Source organism: Geotrypetes seraphini, chromosome 12 (genome assembly GCF_902459505.1).
Source record: "Geotrypetes seraphini chromosome 12, aGeoSer1.1, whole genome shotgun sequence".
Classification (NCBI taxonomy): Eukaryota; Metazoa; Chordata; class Amphibia; order Gymnophiona; family Dermophiidae; genus Geotrypetes; species Geotrypetes seraphini.
In genome coordinates, this window is record NC_047095.1 from 113,201,467 (window position 1) to 113,216,072 (window position 14,606).

At 42.9% G+C, this 14,606-nt stretch overlaps 1 pseudogene; it reads left to right on the forward strand.

Annotated features, from left to right (window-relative positions):
• The window catches only part of LOC117346310, a 71,108-nt pseudogene extending 57,481 nt beyond the window's left edge, over positions 1 to 13,627 (forward strand).
• Positions 13,628 to 14,606: the final 979 nt, after the last annotated feature.

The window sequence follows — 14,606 nt, forward strand, 5'->3', positions numbered from 1 at the left end:
ATCTCTATATTTGCTTAGCCAGCATTATGAAGCTACAGCATTCGGTAAGGGTTAGAGCTTAGAAGGCTCACTCCCCCTTCACAGATCATTAGCGGCTTCCTGTACTGAAAAGCAAACGTAGTTTGTATACCTTGGAAACTTGTGGAGCAATAGGAGTTAGAAAAAAAAAAAAATTGTTAAGCTGCCCGTTACCCTTATATTGTACACTGCTTAGAAACCTGATTAAGCGGTTTCAAAAGTCTTTTACTTAACTTGCACCTTGATTTATGGGTTTTAGAGAGTTTGTCGGCCCATTTGAACTAAGGCCATGGAGATCTTTGTAATCCGACGCTTTCCTGATGTTTTTTGTATGTGTGACCGTATGTGACATGTCAAAAATCCATCGGAATCTTCTCTTGCTTCCCGCTTTACGCTAGAGACTGTGAGCCAGAGTGGGGACAAGAGGAAAAAGTTTCCTTATGCCCTAGTATTTAATTTATGCTTGAACCGAGGTGCCACGCTTAAATTCTGTTTTTTATGGATTTCCTGTTACACTGTAAATCGGTGCCTTTATCTTGCTTTCATTTCGAGGGGAAAACCAAACAAGCTGACCCCTCACAGTGGACAATTGTTCTATTACATTGGAAATAGAATTGCAAACAGTGGTATACATGATTTTAAACAGAATGGGTCTAGAGATAATAAGGACAGGGTTTTCTTTCTTTCTTTCTTTTCTTTTCTTTTTTGTTGTTGTTGACTGTCCCTCTTTTTCTTCTTACATGAGGGGGGAATACATAGCATACATAGTCCTGTTTTTCATCCTGAGACGTAACATCTCAACCCTGCCAGTTATGGCAGGCTTGCAGACGATGATATCATACAATGCAATTTTTATTTGGGTACTTATGGATTCAATGTTCACTGCGTTTGAATACTAATAAAACAAAACACTTAAGGAGCCAAGAACTAGTTTTCTGATCTATATAAACTATTTCTGCCTTCCTAGTTTTAGGATATTTTTTGACTTTAGGAGACATTATACTTCATTTACATTTACTAGCATCAGTTTCTGATGGCAGACCTTTCTGCGTTGGTTATATGAACTTTGTACACCGTAATGTGTATGTGACAGGACCATAAGAACATAAGAACATAAGAACATAAGCAGTGCCTCCGCCGGGTCAGACCACAGGTCCATCCTGCCCAGCAGTCCGCTCCCGCGGCGGCCCAAACAGGTCACGACCTGTCTGAATAACCAGAAGGGGCCCCCTTGCCACCTTGGTTTCCCATTGAAGTCCTATCTTCCCATCGATGTCCTAACCCTCCGGTCTTGCACATTCACGACTTGGTTGGGTTTCCATACTTATTACCTGGTTAGCTTTCTATACTTGTATTACATCCCAGCACCTCTCTCAGTATCCCACGATCCCTTTATCCCTCAGGAATCCGTCCAATCCCTGTTTGAATCCCTGTACTGTATTCTGCCTGATCACTTCCTCCGGTAGCGCATTCCAAGTGTCCACGACCCTTTGGGTGAAAAAAAACTTCCTTGCATTTGTTTTGAACCTATCTCCCTTCAGTTTCTCCGAATGCCCCCTCGTACCTGTTGTCCCCTTCAGTCTGAAGAATCTGTCCCTATCCACCCTCTCTATGCCCCTCATGATCTTGAAGGTCTCTATCATATCTCCCCTGAGCCTCCTCTTTTCCAGAGAGAAGAGCCCCAGCCTATCCAACCTCTCGGCGTATGGGCAGTGTTCCAGCCCTTTTACCAGTTTCGTTGCTCTCCTTTGGACTCTCTCAAGTACCGCCATGTCCTTCTTGAGGTGTGGCGACCAATACTGAACGCAGTATTCCAGATGTGGACGCACTATCGCTCGATACAATGGCATGATGACTTCCCGCGTCCTGGTTGTTATGCCCCTCTTTATGATGCCCAGCATCCTGTTGGCTTTTTTCAAGGCTGCTGCGCACTGCGCAGATGGCTTCAGTGATGCATCCACCAGCACACCCAAGACTCTCTCTAGACTGCTGTCTCCCAGCAATGCCCCCCCCCCCAATTTGTAGTTGAACAACGGGTTCTTTTTCCCTATATGCATGACCTTGCATTTTTCCACATTAAAGCGCATTTGCCATTTGTTTGCCCAGTCTTCCAGCTTGTCCAGGTCCCTTTGCAGGTCCTCACACTCCTCCCTGGATCTAACTCTGCCGCACAGTTTGGTATCATCTGCAAATTTTATAACCTCGCACTTTGCCTCCTTTTCCAGGTCATTGATAAATATGTTGAAGAGTAACGGCCCCAGCACCGATCCCTGTGGTACACCGCTCGTGACTCCCCGCCAGTCAGAATATTGTCCCTTTACTCCGACCCTCTGCAGTCTACCCGACAACCAGTGCTTAATCCATCTGTGCACATCCCCTCCCACCCCGTGGTTCCACAGCTTCCTAAGCAGCCTTTCATGTGGCACCTTGTCGAAAGTCTTTTGAAAATCGAGGTAAATGATGTCTATGGGTTCCCCATTGTCCACCCGACTGCTTATTCCCTCAAAGAAGTACAAAAGGTTCGTTAAGCATGACCTTCCCTTACAGAATCCGTGCTGGCTTGTTCTCAGTAGGCCATTTCTCTCGATGTGCTCGCAAATACCATCCTTGATCATAGCTTCCACCATCTTCCCTATAACCGCTTGTGTTTGGCTTTAGGGATTGCAATGTATTTTGCCTAAGATAAATAAAATACGGTATGCTCATTAGTTCTGACTTGGTTCAGGCTTTTACACACTCTCCTCATCTTATGGTTTCGTACCATTTAGCTAAATTCAAAGCAACAAAACTAACACCCACACGTTTTCCCTTTGCCCTATTGCTTTTCTTCCATCTATGTTCTCTTTCCTTTCCCTCCTTGAAGTTTTTTTTTTTTCTTTCTTTCCTTGTTTCTTATATGTTTAACTCTGGGTTTGTAGAGTTTTTTTTGGTATAATTTTGTAATAAATTACCCAGGGAGCTGGAAAAAGCATTTAGGTTGGAAACCTGGGAAAGGTTAGTAAAGCAAGCCAGCATGATTGTTGCCGAAAGTTGCAGACAGGATTGTGTAACAGGGTAAAATGCATGTGGATCTAGCCAGAATTAAGAATGTGAGTTTCACACTGATGAACGTGAATAAGGACTGTGATTTTCGACATATCATTTTGTCAAGCTCGAAGGAACTAGTGTTTGATCCTGCGTGCAGTGGAGCAGTGGATTTGTTACAGGCAGTGAGTAATTTAAAGAGAATTGAGCCAGATAGGTTCTCGCAGTTGTAAAAGTGTGTCTGCTGGTAATAAAAAAAAAGAAAAAAAATAAACGACCATTTGTCAGACATGTGGGGTTTGTGTTGGGCACATCCCTGCCTTTGTATCCCAGTGTTGGGGGATTTAAAGTACAAGCCTACCAATGCTAGAGGTTAGGTATCCATATTTTTCTGACCATTGAAATATTTGGATTGTGATTCATTCTTGTGTGCTTACTGTCTCCTTTGCTTTCCCGTTTTGTGTCTTTCTCCTGGTGTTCTTTATGAATTCTTTCTTCCCATGCACGTTTGTATAACGTGCTATTATCACTCAGCTTCTACATACAATTATCCATTATTATGGCCCTGCCACCTGGGCGGAGGATGGGTCATGGGGCTACCGCACTCCTATTTACATGCTTAACAGAATTATTCGCCTTCAGGTTGTTGTTGAAATCATAACCAATGAAACTTCTTTGGCTTTAAACCTCCTCACTCAGCAAAGCACTAAGATGCGCACTGCTATCTATCAGACTCCCTTGCCCTCGATTACCTCCTTGCTGCGGAGGGTGGGGTGTGTGGCAAGTTTAATCTTTCTAACTGTTGCCTTGAGATTGATGACACTGGTAAGGTAATTGAAGAGATCACTGATCGCTCTCTCCTCAGCGTGTAGCGGGACCCAGGTGTCAGACAAGGGTTCCGGTTCTGCCTGCAGGGAACCTGGCTAAGTGTCCTCAGGGGTGGTGTCACGTTACAATGTCTCTTCTTTGTCTTCGCAGTCATACATACAGAGCTGTTCTGGACCTGTTACAATGAGCCTTTTTCTAACCCAGAGAAGGAGGACACTGTTATGCTTTCAGTAACCTTGAAATGACCTTGCACTTAACATTTAACTTGTTTCTTTTTTTTTCCTTTGAATTGACATTGCCATACTTCAGAATACCTCTATATTTCACATTGTACACTGTATCTTACTTTACCTAGTAAGTTTTGCTTATTTTTCCAGATTGAAGCTCACCCTAGCAGTTGCGTCCCTGTCTGCCTTATGAATGAAATAGGCAGGGCACCGAGTCAGCGTGATCACATTCTTACGGTTTCTCTTTCAGAAGTTCCAGTAACCATTTAGATGCCTTTTCTGATTATGTGATTATTATGCCATGTGTTATATCGCACTTTACTTTGCCACTGTGTGCACACAATTATGATTCGTGCTATGATGGATGTTTGTTTTTGTCTAACTGTGCATTTCTCTGCAGATCTAAGTTCAGCTCTAAATCTTTGACTGATGGAAGAAAAGTTCCACGCCTGTACCTTTGTGTTTTCTATGTTTGTGCTCTGTAATCTTTGTGTTGTCTATCTGTTTGGTTTGTGGGGTATCCCGGGGAAACCGACTATACCATTGACCATTTTTGGAGATTTTTCTTTGGCCATTTTTGGAGATTTTTCTCTCCCTTTTTTGCATTTTAGTTTTTTTATTTCTATCTAAATTGCCTTTTTACAATACATTTTTATTTTTATTTTTTTTCTCTTTCATGGCCTGAGCGCTGCTCCGTTAGGGGTTCTCTTATTTAGAGAAAGGTTCTATAGACTTAATGGTATTTTTCTCCTGAGTTTACACCATGTAACATGTCCTCTTCTGCATATTGTGTACTTGAATCTTGTATCTTTCTTACTGTACTTATGATCAGTAAATGCATGATTTTTGTCCCTTGTTGACGCCCTCAGTACGGGCAACCTGTTCTCTCTCTTTCTTTTCTTTGACTCTCTTCACTGGATTTTGGCTGCTGGATGATGATACCTGGACTTCTTTCAAGATGGTGTATGTGCAGGCCCCTTTCATTCCGAGTGTGCACCGTACCGGTTTAAAGTGACTGCGTGCCTTGAAACGTTGCATCCTGAACTTTTACTTTCTTGGACACTTTCTCTCCCATGTTTGGTTTATGCCTGTTTTGCCGGTTTGCTGGACTTTATCTTGTCTTCAGTTTTGACTCAGGACTTATTTTTGTGGAGGACTGCTTGTTTTATTCTGTATATTCTTTTTAAGTGACATTATGATTTTTATGCTGTGATGCCTAGGCTAGGTTATGGACCTGTCAAGTTTGTCCATTTTTGTTTTTTGTTTTTATTATTTACTACCATGTCATTCGTTTCTTTTAATGCTTTATTTATATTTTGTTAGCTTGCCTCTTATACTACCACCTGAACAGAAACACATATGTCCTGTATGTATTTCTTGCTTTCATATCTTCCTATGGTCTGGTTCTCATATTTTTGATGACTCTCAATGCTGTTCTTTACTTAGCAATGACTACTGTCTTGACTGCTGTTGAATCCTGCTTTTGCCCACTGTTGTTTTTATGGTTCACCTATTAGCCTTTTGTACCTCCATCCTCTGGTTCTGGCATGTACTGTTGTTTAGTTTAGCTAGATAGTTGGGAGGGCTGCCCCTCCTCCACGCCTCTGTTTCTTCCTCTCTATGCTACCTTTTGTGTGGTGGGCTTCCGACGTCCTTCAGCCCACCATGAGGGGACTGACATGTATATCCTGGACATATGGATGATTCAACTGAACTCTACAGACCTAGATTTTCACTTGTGTATGCTGGACACTACAGACATAATTTCCCATAGCCAGGCCCAGCCTGTACCTTGCTGTCTGTAATCATCTTCAGCCTGTTTGCAATGCTAACAATGATGTTCTTGTTTCCCTGCTGGGATGATATCCCTTCAAGGTTATGCTGAACTGTTATCACTGCTGTATGACTTCATATGCCAGACACCCTAGAAAGACATAAAACTTTTATAATGAGCAAGGAGCTCTGCTCATGTGGGTGTAACGAGATGAAAGAACTTGGTACCAAACCATGGGTTTCCTGTCTCCCAACCAAGCTATGGGAACCAGACAGCTGGATTGCTGAAAGGTCATCTTTGCCAACTTTTCATCTTATAAGGACACCAACTCGAATATGCACAGAATTGTAACACCTCTAATTAGCAGCTGCATGTTTCAATGCTGAAAGAAGAAAGTTCAACACCAGTTCTCTGTTTCTGTAAGACCCCCCTTTTACTGGGGGGGGGGTGTGGAGGTGAGAGAGAGGCGTGGACGAATGGGAAGAGTTAGATGTATATTATTTTTATGTACCAATAGGGAATTACATAACCAGAATTCGGGGATGGACTTTCTTGGGACAAAGGAAGAATTGCTCTGTATAAAAATACGTGGGTTCTAGGTAAAGCCAGAGAGATTCACTTACTTATGCTACGGGGAACTGCTAGCCCCCTGCTAAGCATATGGGTGCAAATTCTTCTCTCCATTGCATATTCTGAACTGACAATATATTTTTTTCCAATATGTCTTTGCTGCTGTAATACTGTAAGTTTTTTATACTAACAATAAACAAATATTGTCTGTTTTGGAAGATACAATGCCGTCTTGTAGTTATTCCAATGAGGTAAACAAAGCAGCCTTTTACTTCAGAAGCCATTAACAAAATATTGTAAAGAATGAATATTACTTTCTCCCTTTGAATATACAAGTCCAAGTTGGAGGGGGGAGGCAGGTACTTTTTCTTTTCTTAAGCCTGAGAATAATTGTTGGGAATGTGGGGGGAGAGATATGTGATATGAATTAGACTTTGATAGAGTATTAAGTGATGTTAAAGTGTAAAATGATTTTATCTTGTATTGCACTTATTGAAAGTTATTGCACTTCATGAAATGAATAAAGAATTGCACTTATTGAAATAAATAAATAATTTTAAATATATATATATATTACTGAATGTCAAGGGCTTTAATAATATTATTAAAAGAAAGAAAATTATGTTGTACTTAAGTTCCTCACAACCAGATGTCATGTTACTACAGGAAACCCATTTCAGTGCTACAGAGGCTAATAAAATACGACTTCACTGGGCCCATTTACCTTACTTTTCTCCTGCATTATTGAAAAGAAATGGGGTCCTTACCCTAATCAGAAATAGACCGGATATACATTTCTTCTCATGATACTAATGGAAGATGGGTCCAGGTTAACCTGTGTGTTGATAAATGTCCTGTATCTGTTACTAATCTTTATGCACAACAAATAACCACAATATCAATGGTAATCTATTAGCAAAATAATATATTAGAGACCATTAGCAAAAACTCAACAATGGACACATAATTGTAAATTACTATTTTCCACTAGTTTAAATTAAATCATTAAATTATCATTTTATAAAAAATTCTCAATTTAAATAATTTATTTTTAATTTTAAATATTTTAAAAGTTTTGGGAACAAGCCTCAGACCTCGGAGTCCATAATTCCCATAATGGGACTTTTTCAAGAGAAAAAAGAACAAGAAATGCCTTCTTCTCCTGCCTCCTTATAACATCACCAGCTTATATCCCACCTCCCTACCAATTAATGAACTTCTACTCTCAAACCTACCTACATCTTATTATAAAAACTTCTTAAATTTTTTAATTACTTTATAAATTTACTTTAATATTTAAAAAACTATTTAAATACTTCTCTAAATAATACTATAGGGTATATGAAATTTTACTTATAGTGTGGAGGGAATGTGGAAGACATATATGTTATGTGGGGATGGGGCAGGGATAAGGACTGAACTCACAGGGATTGAGCAGGGATGGGGACAAGCTCACAGGGACAGGGTGGGAGCAATGAAAAAAAATTTTCCCCGTCATTCTCTAATATATGTCAATGATAGATAAGTATCAGCACTCCTGATTATCTTTCATTGATGGAGCTCGTTCTGCATGGTCATTGTCCAGCATATTCTTCATGAATATTATAAAGTGCTGTTTTGTCTCTGGTTTCTTCCATAAAGTTCTCTGCAGTGAAATGAGCTGAGATAGAGCTTGTTCTCTATTGTTTAGAAGTTGTATTCTGGGTGTCCAAAAAGGTAGAATAGCCACCCAACTGTTAGACTCATCTTTAGAGAATTCCTGAATCATGACCTTGAGGAACTCTCTATCCTCATCTGAAAGTAAGTTTGTCATCATCCTTCATGACTTGGAACACTGTATCACCCAAATGATTTTCTGGATATTGCTCTGGTAAATGATTGAACTAGGTTCTGGTTCTTTCCAACTGTAGACATTTTTACATGCAGATGGTTCTGACAAGGCTTGAATAAGGTAGTGCATCTGTTGGCCAAGACACACATCTTGTGCACATCTTCATTTAGTCTCCTCAGCCCATTGAGGCAGACGTCACCTACAATCACCCATCTGAGGATGAGTTGGTAAGCATATAGAGCATCAGCTGGTCCTACCTTTAGCTCAAGAGCTCTGACAAGGGCTGGTGTATCTCTTCATATTAAGAGCAGGATCTTGGCTTTTGGATGCACTGATTGCAGGTGTTCTGCTATTGGTTTCAGAGGAGAGTACTGTTGTGCAACTTCAGGTGTAAGGATTTCTTCCATGATGTATGGTATCTGGTTGCAATTAAAGTTGGTAAATCATGCTTGATGCTGCTATTCACTCGCTTTTCTCCCTGTCTTCCTAGTCCTCCATGAACAGGTTCTAAGGTGGTAGAGGTAGTGGTTTCCCTGGATTTTTATTTGTTTATTTATTTAAAAGTATTTATAACCTGCCTATCCACAAATCTAGGCGAGAAACAGAGTAACATACAAAATATGGTAAAAACACACACAAAAACAATATTGCATACATAATGTAAAACAGAAAAATCTAAACATTCTCAGAGATGGAGCCAAAGAAACACTCATACACTAAAGTCTTGAACCCCTTTCTGAAATGCAAAAGCAGAGTAGTTTGGCACAAAAACAAAGGAAGGGCATTCCAGAGCTTGGGCCTGGACTGAAATCATTGACTTGTGATTTCTCGAAAGTCATACCATTGCTAAGAATGGCACATCCAAACAAGTTTTATCAGCGGATGCAACTCCCGTGAAGGACGATATCACTGCAACAAAGAGCGAACACTCAATGGACAGTTGAACTGAAGCAGTTTGAAGATCAAGCAAAGAACGTTAAACTCAATCTGCATAACGATTGGCAACCAATGAAGCTCACGAAGAATCGGTATGATATGATCATATTTGAAGGTGTGAACAATAAGACGTGCTGCAGCATTTTGTGCAAGCTACAACGACCGCAAAACACATTTGGGTAAACCGAGATATTAAAAAATCTGTCCTTGCCAGGGACGGGATTCTTTATTCATTGATGACAACATACATTTTCACTGCCTTTTCTGGTTGCTCTTTAGGGCAAGGGTGTCCAACCCACAGTCCCCGGCCACATGCAGCCTCATGAAATATTTTGTGTAGCTCAGCTTATGCTCGAGAGTGATACAGTGTTTTTCTCTGCTTCCCCAGGTGTTTACAGTCTTGCCGGCTCCATCCTCCGTCTTGCAGCAGCTTTTGCTCAAAGCCACGAACATCAGATCCTGTGTACCTCTTGCGGCTGACCTAAAAGTGTTCCCTCTGACTTTGCAACATCAGAGGGAACTCTTCCAGATCAGCCTCAGGAGGCGCGTGGAAGCTGCTTGCTCGCGACTTTGAGCGAACGCTGCAGGCACTTAAACACCATCGGTCAAGTTCGAGATCTGTGTGAACCAGCACTTGCCCACCTCCGTGCGCCAGGAGCCCAACTGGGGGCTGCAGCTGGCATGCAAGCCACAGCCCAACCGCACCTTGCTGAGTCTGAACAGCAAAGAGCTTGAGCTCCCTGCCGGTGGCCCATGGCAGCTGCAGGTGGCACACGTACCCTTGAGCCCTTTCCTGGCATGCACAAGTGCCATCCCTTGCTGCATATGGCCATGTAGAACCTACAGTGCTGCTCCATGGACAAGGCCAACAACCCAGTGCTCTGCATTACTCTGCTGGAGAGTGGGTAAGGGATCAGCAGTATTAAGCAAATGCTTCACTTTGGCCAGGAGGGGTAATTTGGGGGTGAATGCTGCATTGCTGATGGGTGTGTGTGAGGGGTGAGAAATGCTGCTTCTGCACAGGGAAGGTAAGGGGGAAGAGAAATGCTGCTGCTGCTGCTGCACCCAATTGGGGGATAGAGGGAAGGATCGAGAAGAAAAAGGGAGAGGAATGAGAGATGCCAAGTCCATGGGAGGGAGATACCAGACCATGGAGGGGGAGGAAGAGATGCCAGGGCATGGGGGAGGGAAGGAGACAGATGCCAGACCATGGAAAATGAAGGAAGGAAGGAGAGAAAGAGGGAGAGAAAGAAAGGAAGGAGAGAGAATACCAGATAATGGGGGAGGGCAAGGGGCAGTTGGAAGGAGAGGAGAGATGCCAGGGCATGGGGGAGAGAAGGGAAACTATGGAGATAATGCCATACCAGAGGGAGAAGAGGTGCCAGAGAGGAACTACCAGGGCATGGGGGGAGGGAAGAGAAGGAGAAAGAGATGCCAGACCATAGGGTTTAGTGGTTAGGAAGGAAGGAGAATAAAGGGATGCCAGAGCATAGGAAAAGGTGGAGACAGAAAAATGGAGAGCGGGTGAAGCTGAAATGAATCATATACAAAGGAGAGAAGGAGCACAGGATAGAAAGTTTATGGAAGGAGCCCTCTCTTCTTCAGTCACATAAGGATCCAAGCTCTTCCCCTGTGCTAAAATAATCTTTAAAATCAACGGGCTTAGGAAGTGGGAGTTACAGACACTAGCAGTGAGTAGCCCTTCAGGAGAAGGTGGAGAGGGCTGGGGCAGCAGTGAAGGAGACAGAATGAAGGGAAAGATAGAGGGGAGCATGAGCCATAAGATGGAAGAATGGAGGGAGTGAAGGAAAGATGCAGAGGTGAGGGAGATAATAGAAAGGGAGAATTGGGTGTCTGAGAGAGGGAAAGATGGTGCAATTGGGGAGATAAAGAAAGAGGAGAACTGTTGGGCAGAGAGAGAAGGGACGGAGACAGAGAGAGAATTATTGGACATGGTGGTGGGAGAGGAGTGAGTAGAGATGCATGGGTACATTGAGAATGGGGAGAACATGCTGGGCTGAGGAAGCCTCCTGGACTTTTTCTGGGGAGAGGGTTTTAAAAGAAGTGCCATTTTGGGCATGGGGGAAGAGCTTATGGGACAAGAAACAGAAGACAGAGAGAGAGATGGTAGGCAATGGTCTGAAGGGAGAGAAGTTGGACCTGGGGTAGTGTGGAGGAAGAGGGAAAGAGATACTTGAAGGGAGAACTGTTGGGAAGAGAAAGAAAGGAATGGTGGACCTGGGGAAGGGAGGCAGGTAGGCAGGGGGATAGATTGAATGGGGGAACAGTTGGGAAGAGAAAGGAAGAGAAGTTTGATCTGGGGATGGGAGGGAGGGAGAAATATTAGGTCTGTGGATGGAAGGCAGAGAGATGCAGCATCTCTTTTTTATTTTCCATTTCATTGTTCAGCCTCAAGGGGGGAGGGAAGAAGAAAAGCAGAAAAGAGAGGGAGCAAAATATTGGTCCATGGAGATAGAGGAGGAGAGATGAAACCATGGAAGGGCAGGAGGGAAGAGAGCTAGAATAAGATGATGCTAGGGGATGGAAAGAAAGGGACAGGGAGTTATAGCCTGACCAGTAGAGAGAGGGAGGGGGATTCTGAAAGTGGTGAGCCATGTGGATCAGGTCCAAAATGGAGATGACAAGATGAGTCAGAGAGCAGTGAGTGCAGTGATATAAATGTGGTAATAGAGAGTAGATAGAAGGGAATAGGAGGCTGGGAAAGGAGTGAGATGGAAAATGGGAGAGCTAGAGACTAAGTGAAGATGGAGAATTGAGAGATAGTTGAACATTTAAAAAGAAGAAGTGTGAGAAAGAAGGCAAGATTTGAATAAGAGGCAGAAAAGAAAAAGTTAAGAATCTGAAAGGGAAAAATCAATACATTGGAGACAGGCATAAGAAGGAAATGGAAAGAAAGAAGAGGAGAAAAAACTGGACAGCAGACACTGGAAAGAGAAAAAGCAGAAAGAGAAACTGGGATCAAGATGATGGAAAAATATAACATCCAGACAATAAGGTAGAAAAAATTGTTTTATTTTGAATTTATTAACTGGAATATATTAGCTTTGGGATATGTGCATCACAATTTTTGTATTCAGTGGCTTAGTCATATACAGCTGATTTGGGGGAGGGACTGGAGCCCAAAATTAGTGGATGAGCACCAAAGATTCTCCCTGCCTGAGTGCAATTTATAAATACATGAGATAGTGGGGATTCCCAAGCCCTACCAACTGAAGACATCTTCATCCAGTCTAGCAACTCAAAATCTCCAAGCTTTACAGCCAGTGGCAATATCCTCAAGCTGCCGCTGATTTCATGCATGCATGAAAGCCAAAGGGGCAGCAGGGAGGAGGGAAGGTGGCAGCTCTGCAATATTGCTGCCAGCTGCAGAACTTGGGAAGTTCGAGGGGGGAGGATGTGGCTGTCAGTTGATGAGGCTTGGGGATCCCTACTAGCTACAGCAGAGGAGATATTCATTTTGAGGGAGCCTAAGCTCAAAGTGGGAGGCCCAAAAATGCAGTAATATTTACCATGATTAAATGATCCTCCACGTGCGCTGCTGACAGCTGATTCAGCATTGCCACTTTGATGAGGCTCACCTCTGAAGAGGCTCAATGTAGCTGTAATAGAAATGAATGGGAGAACCAGGAGCTCGCATCCTTTCTCATCAGAATGGGGATGCTGAAGCCTGTGGCTGCTCCCACTGTCAGCGGTGTATGTGGAGGATCACCCAGTCAGGGTATTATTGCTTTTTTGGGTTCCTCTCCACAGTGTCCCTTTAATGAAGGTTTATTATTAGAAATGTACATCTTCTATATTAGTGATTGAAAATTTGGGACCTGCTCAACCTTTTTTGGGCTCATCAGCTAATGTTAGTGTTTGTATGGCCCCAGAAAATTTTTTTTGGCCAATACGGCTCAGGGAAGTCAAAAGGTTGGACACCCTGCTCTAGGGTATACTTTTGCCACATATATCTTGATGCATGACTTCCAATGAGGACTTCTCCCCATACATTTGTGCAGTTCATGGTGATGTTCTATGATGTTATTTGCTCTGTCCCCTTATCTGTGCCTTGGCCTGATTCTGGGGCTGGGACCTTCAGAGAGGTTGGTCTACTCCTGCAAGGTCGTAAGGCACTGATGTGTTGGTCACTATCACATACTGTGCACTTACAGTTTTGGCCATGTTCTTGATTGAAGAGCAATACTTATAACAGATTTGACATTTTCTCAGCAATTCCTTTCAATCTCTCAAGGTCTTCTCCTTCAACCATCAACATTTCAGAACAGGATGTGATTACTTATATACTGGACATTGTCTTTTTGGGATCTCTATTTTTTTCTACAGAAGGAGGATGATCTTTTGGTTGAGCTGCTTTGGGAAGCACGTTCATCTTGTGCACTACTGCAGACTTTCTAGTAGAGTTGCTATAACTCTCGACTGGCTTCTCATTCTGGAAGTAGTCCCATGTTCACTCTTGTGATCAATGTATGTTGCTAGATCTTTTCTTTCTGAGATCCCTACAGTGCTGGTGATGGATAACTGTGGCTGACTACTTGCTGCCATCTCCCCTTAGACAGGTACAGAATAAGGTGTGCTAGGTGCCCCTTGCATAATCACAGTGTGTTGTGTGGCATGTGGCAGCTCAGTCTTCACTGGCATCAGAGTCTTTGTTTGAGATGAGATGTGCACTTGTGTATGGAGATTAAATGACATACTATCACAAGAATTTGGGTTGAATTTCTCCCTACCACTGATGATGTTATTTATTCTTTTAACTTTAACTTTAAAGTTAGCGGGAAGAGTAATATGGTTCATATGTTAGTAGGTTACCTTCTCCTGATTATATAAAATTGAATATCAGTACATAATCTCCACTGGTCAGGCTATATCTCCATTCCCTTTCTATCATCCCTCCATGCAGAAGAACCCTGATAACCCTCTGACAAATCCCATTGTTTACCTTTCCATCTCTTCCTCCCACCCCCCATGTGTGCAGCAGAACCCTAACAACCCATCCCCTGAGCACCTTTCTATCTCTCCATCCTATCCCCCATATGCAGCAGAACCCTGAGAACCCATCCCCCTGCGCACCTTTCCATCTCTCCCATCCCCCATGTGTAGAAGAACCCCGATAATCCATCCCCATGCACACCTATCCCTCTCTCCCTCCCATCCCCCATATACAGCAGAACCCTTAGAACCCATCCCCCTGTGCACCTTTCCATCTCTCCCCTTCCCCACATGCAGAAGAACCCTAACAACCCATCCACCTGCATACCTTTCCATCTTCTCCATCTCCCACATCAGCAGAACCCCAAAGACCCACCCCTGTTGCACCTTTCCATTTCTCCCATCTCCTATGTGCAGCAGAACCTTGACAACCCATGCCCCTGCG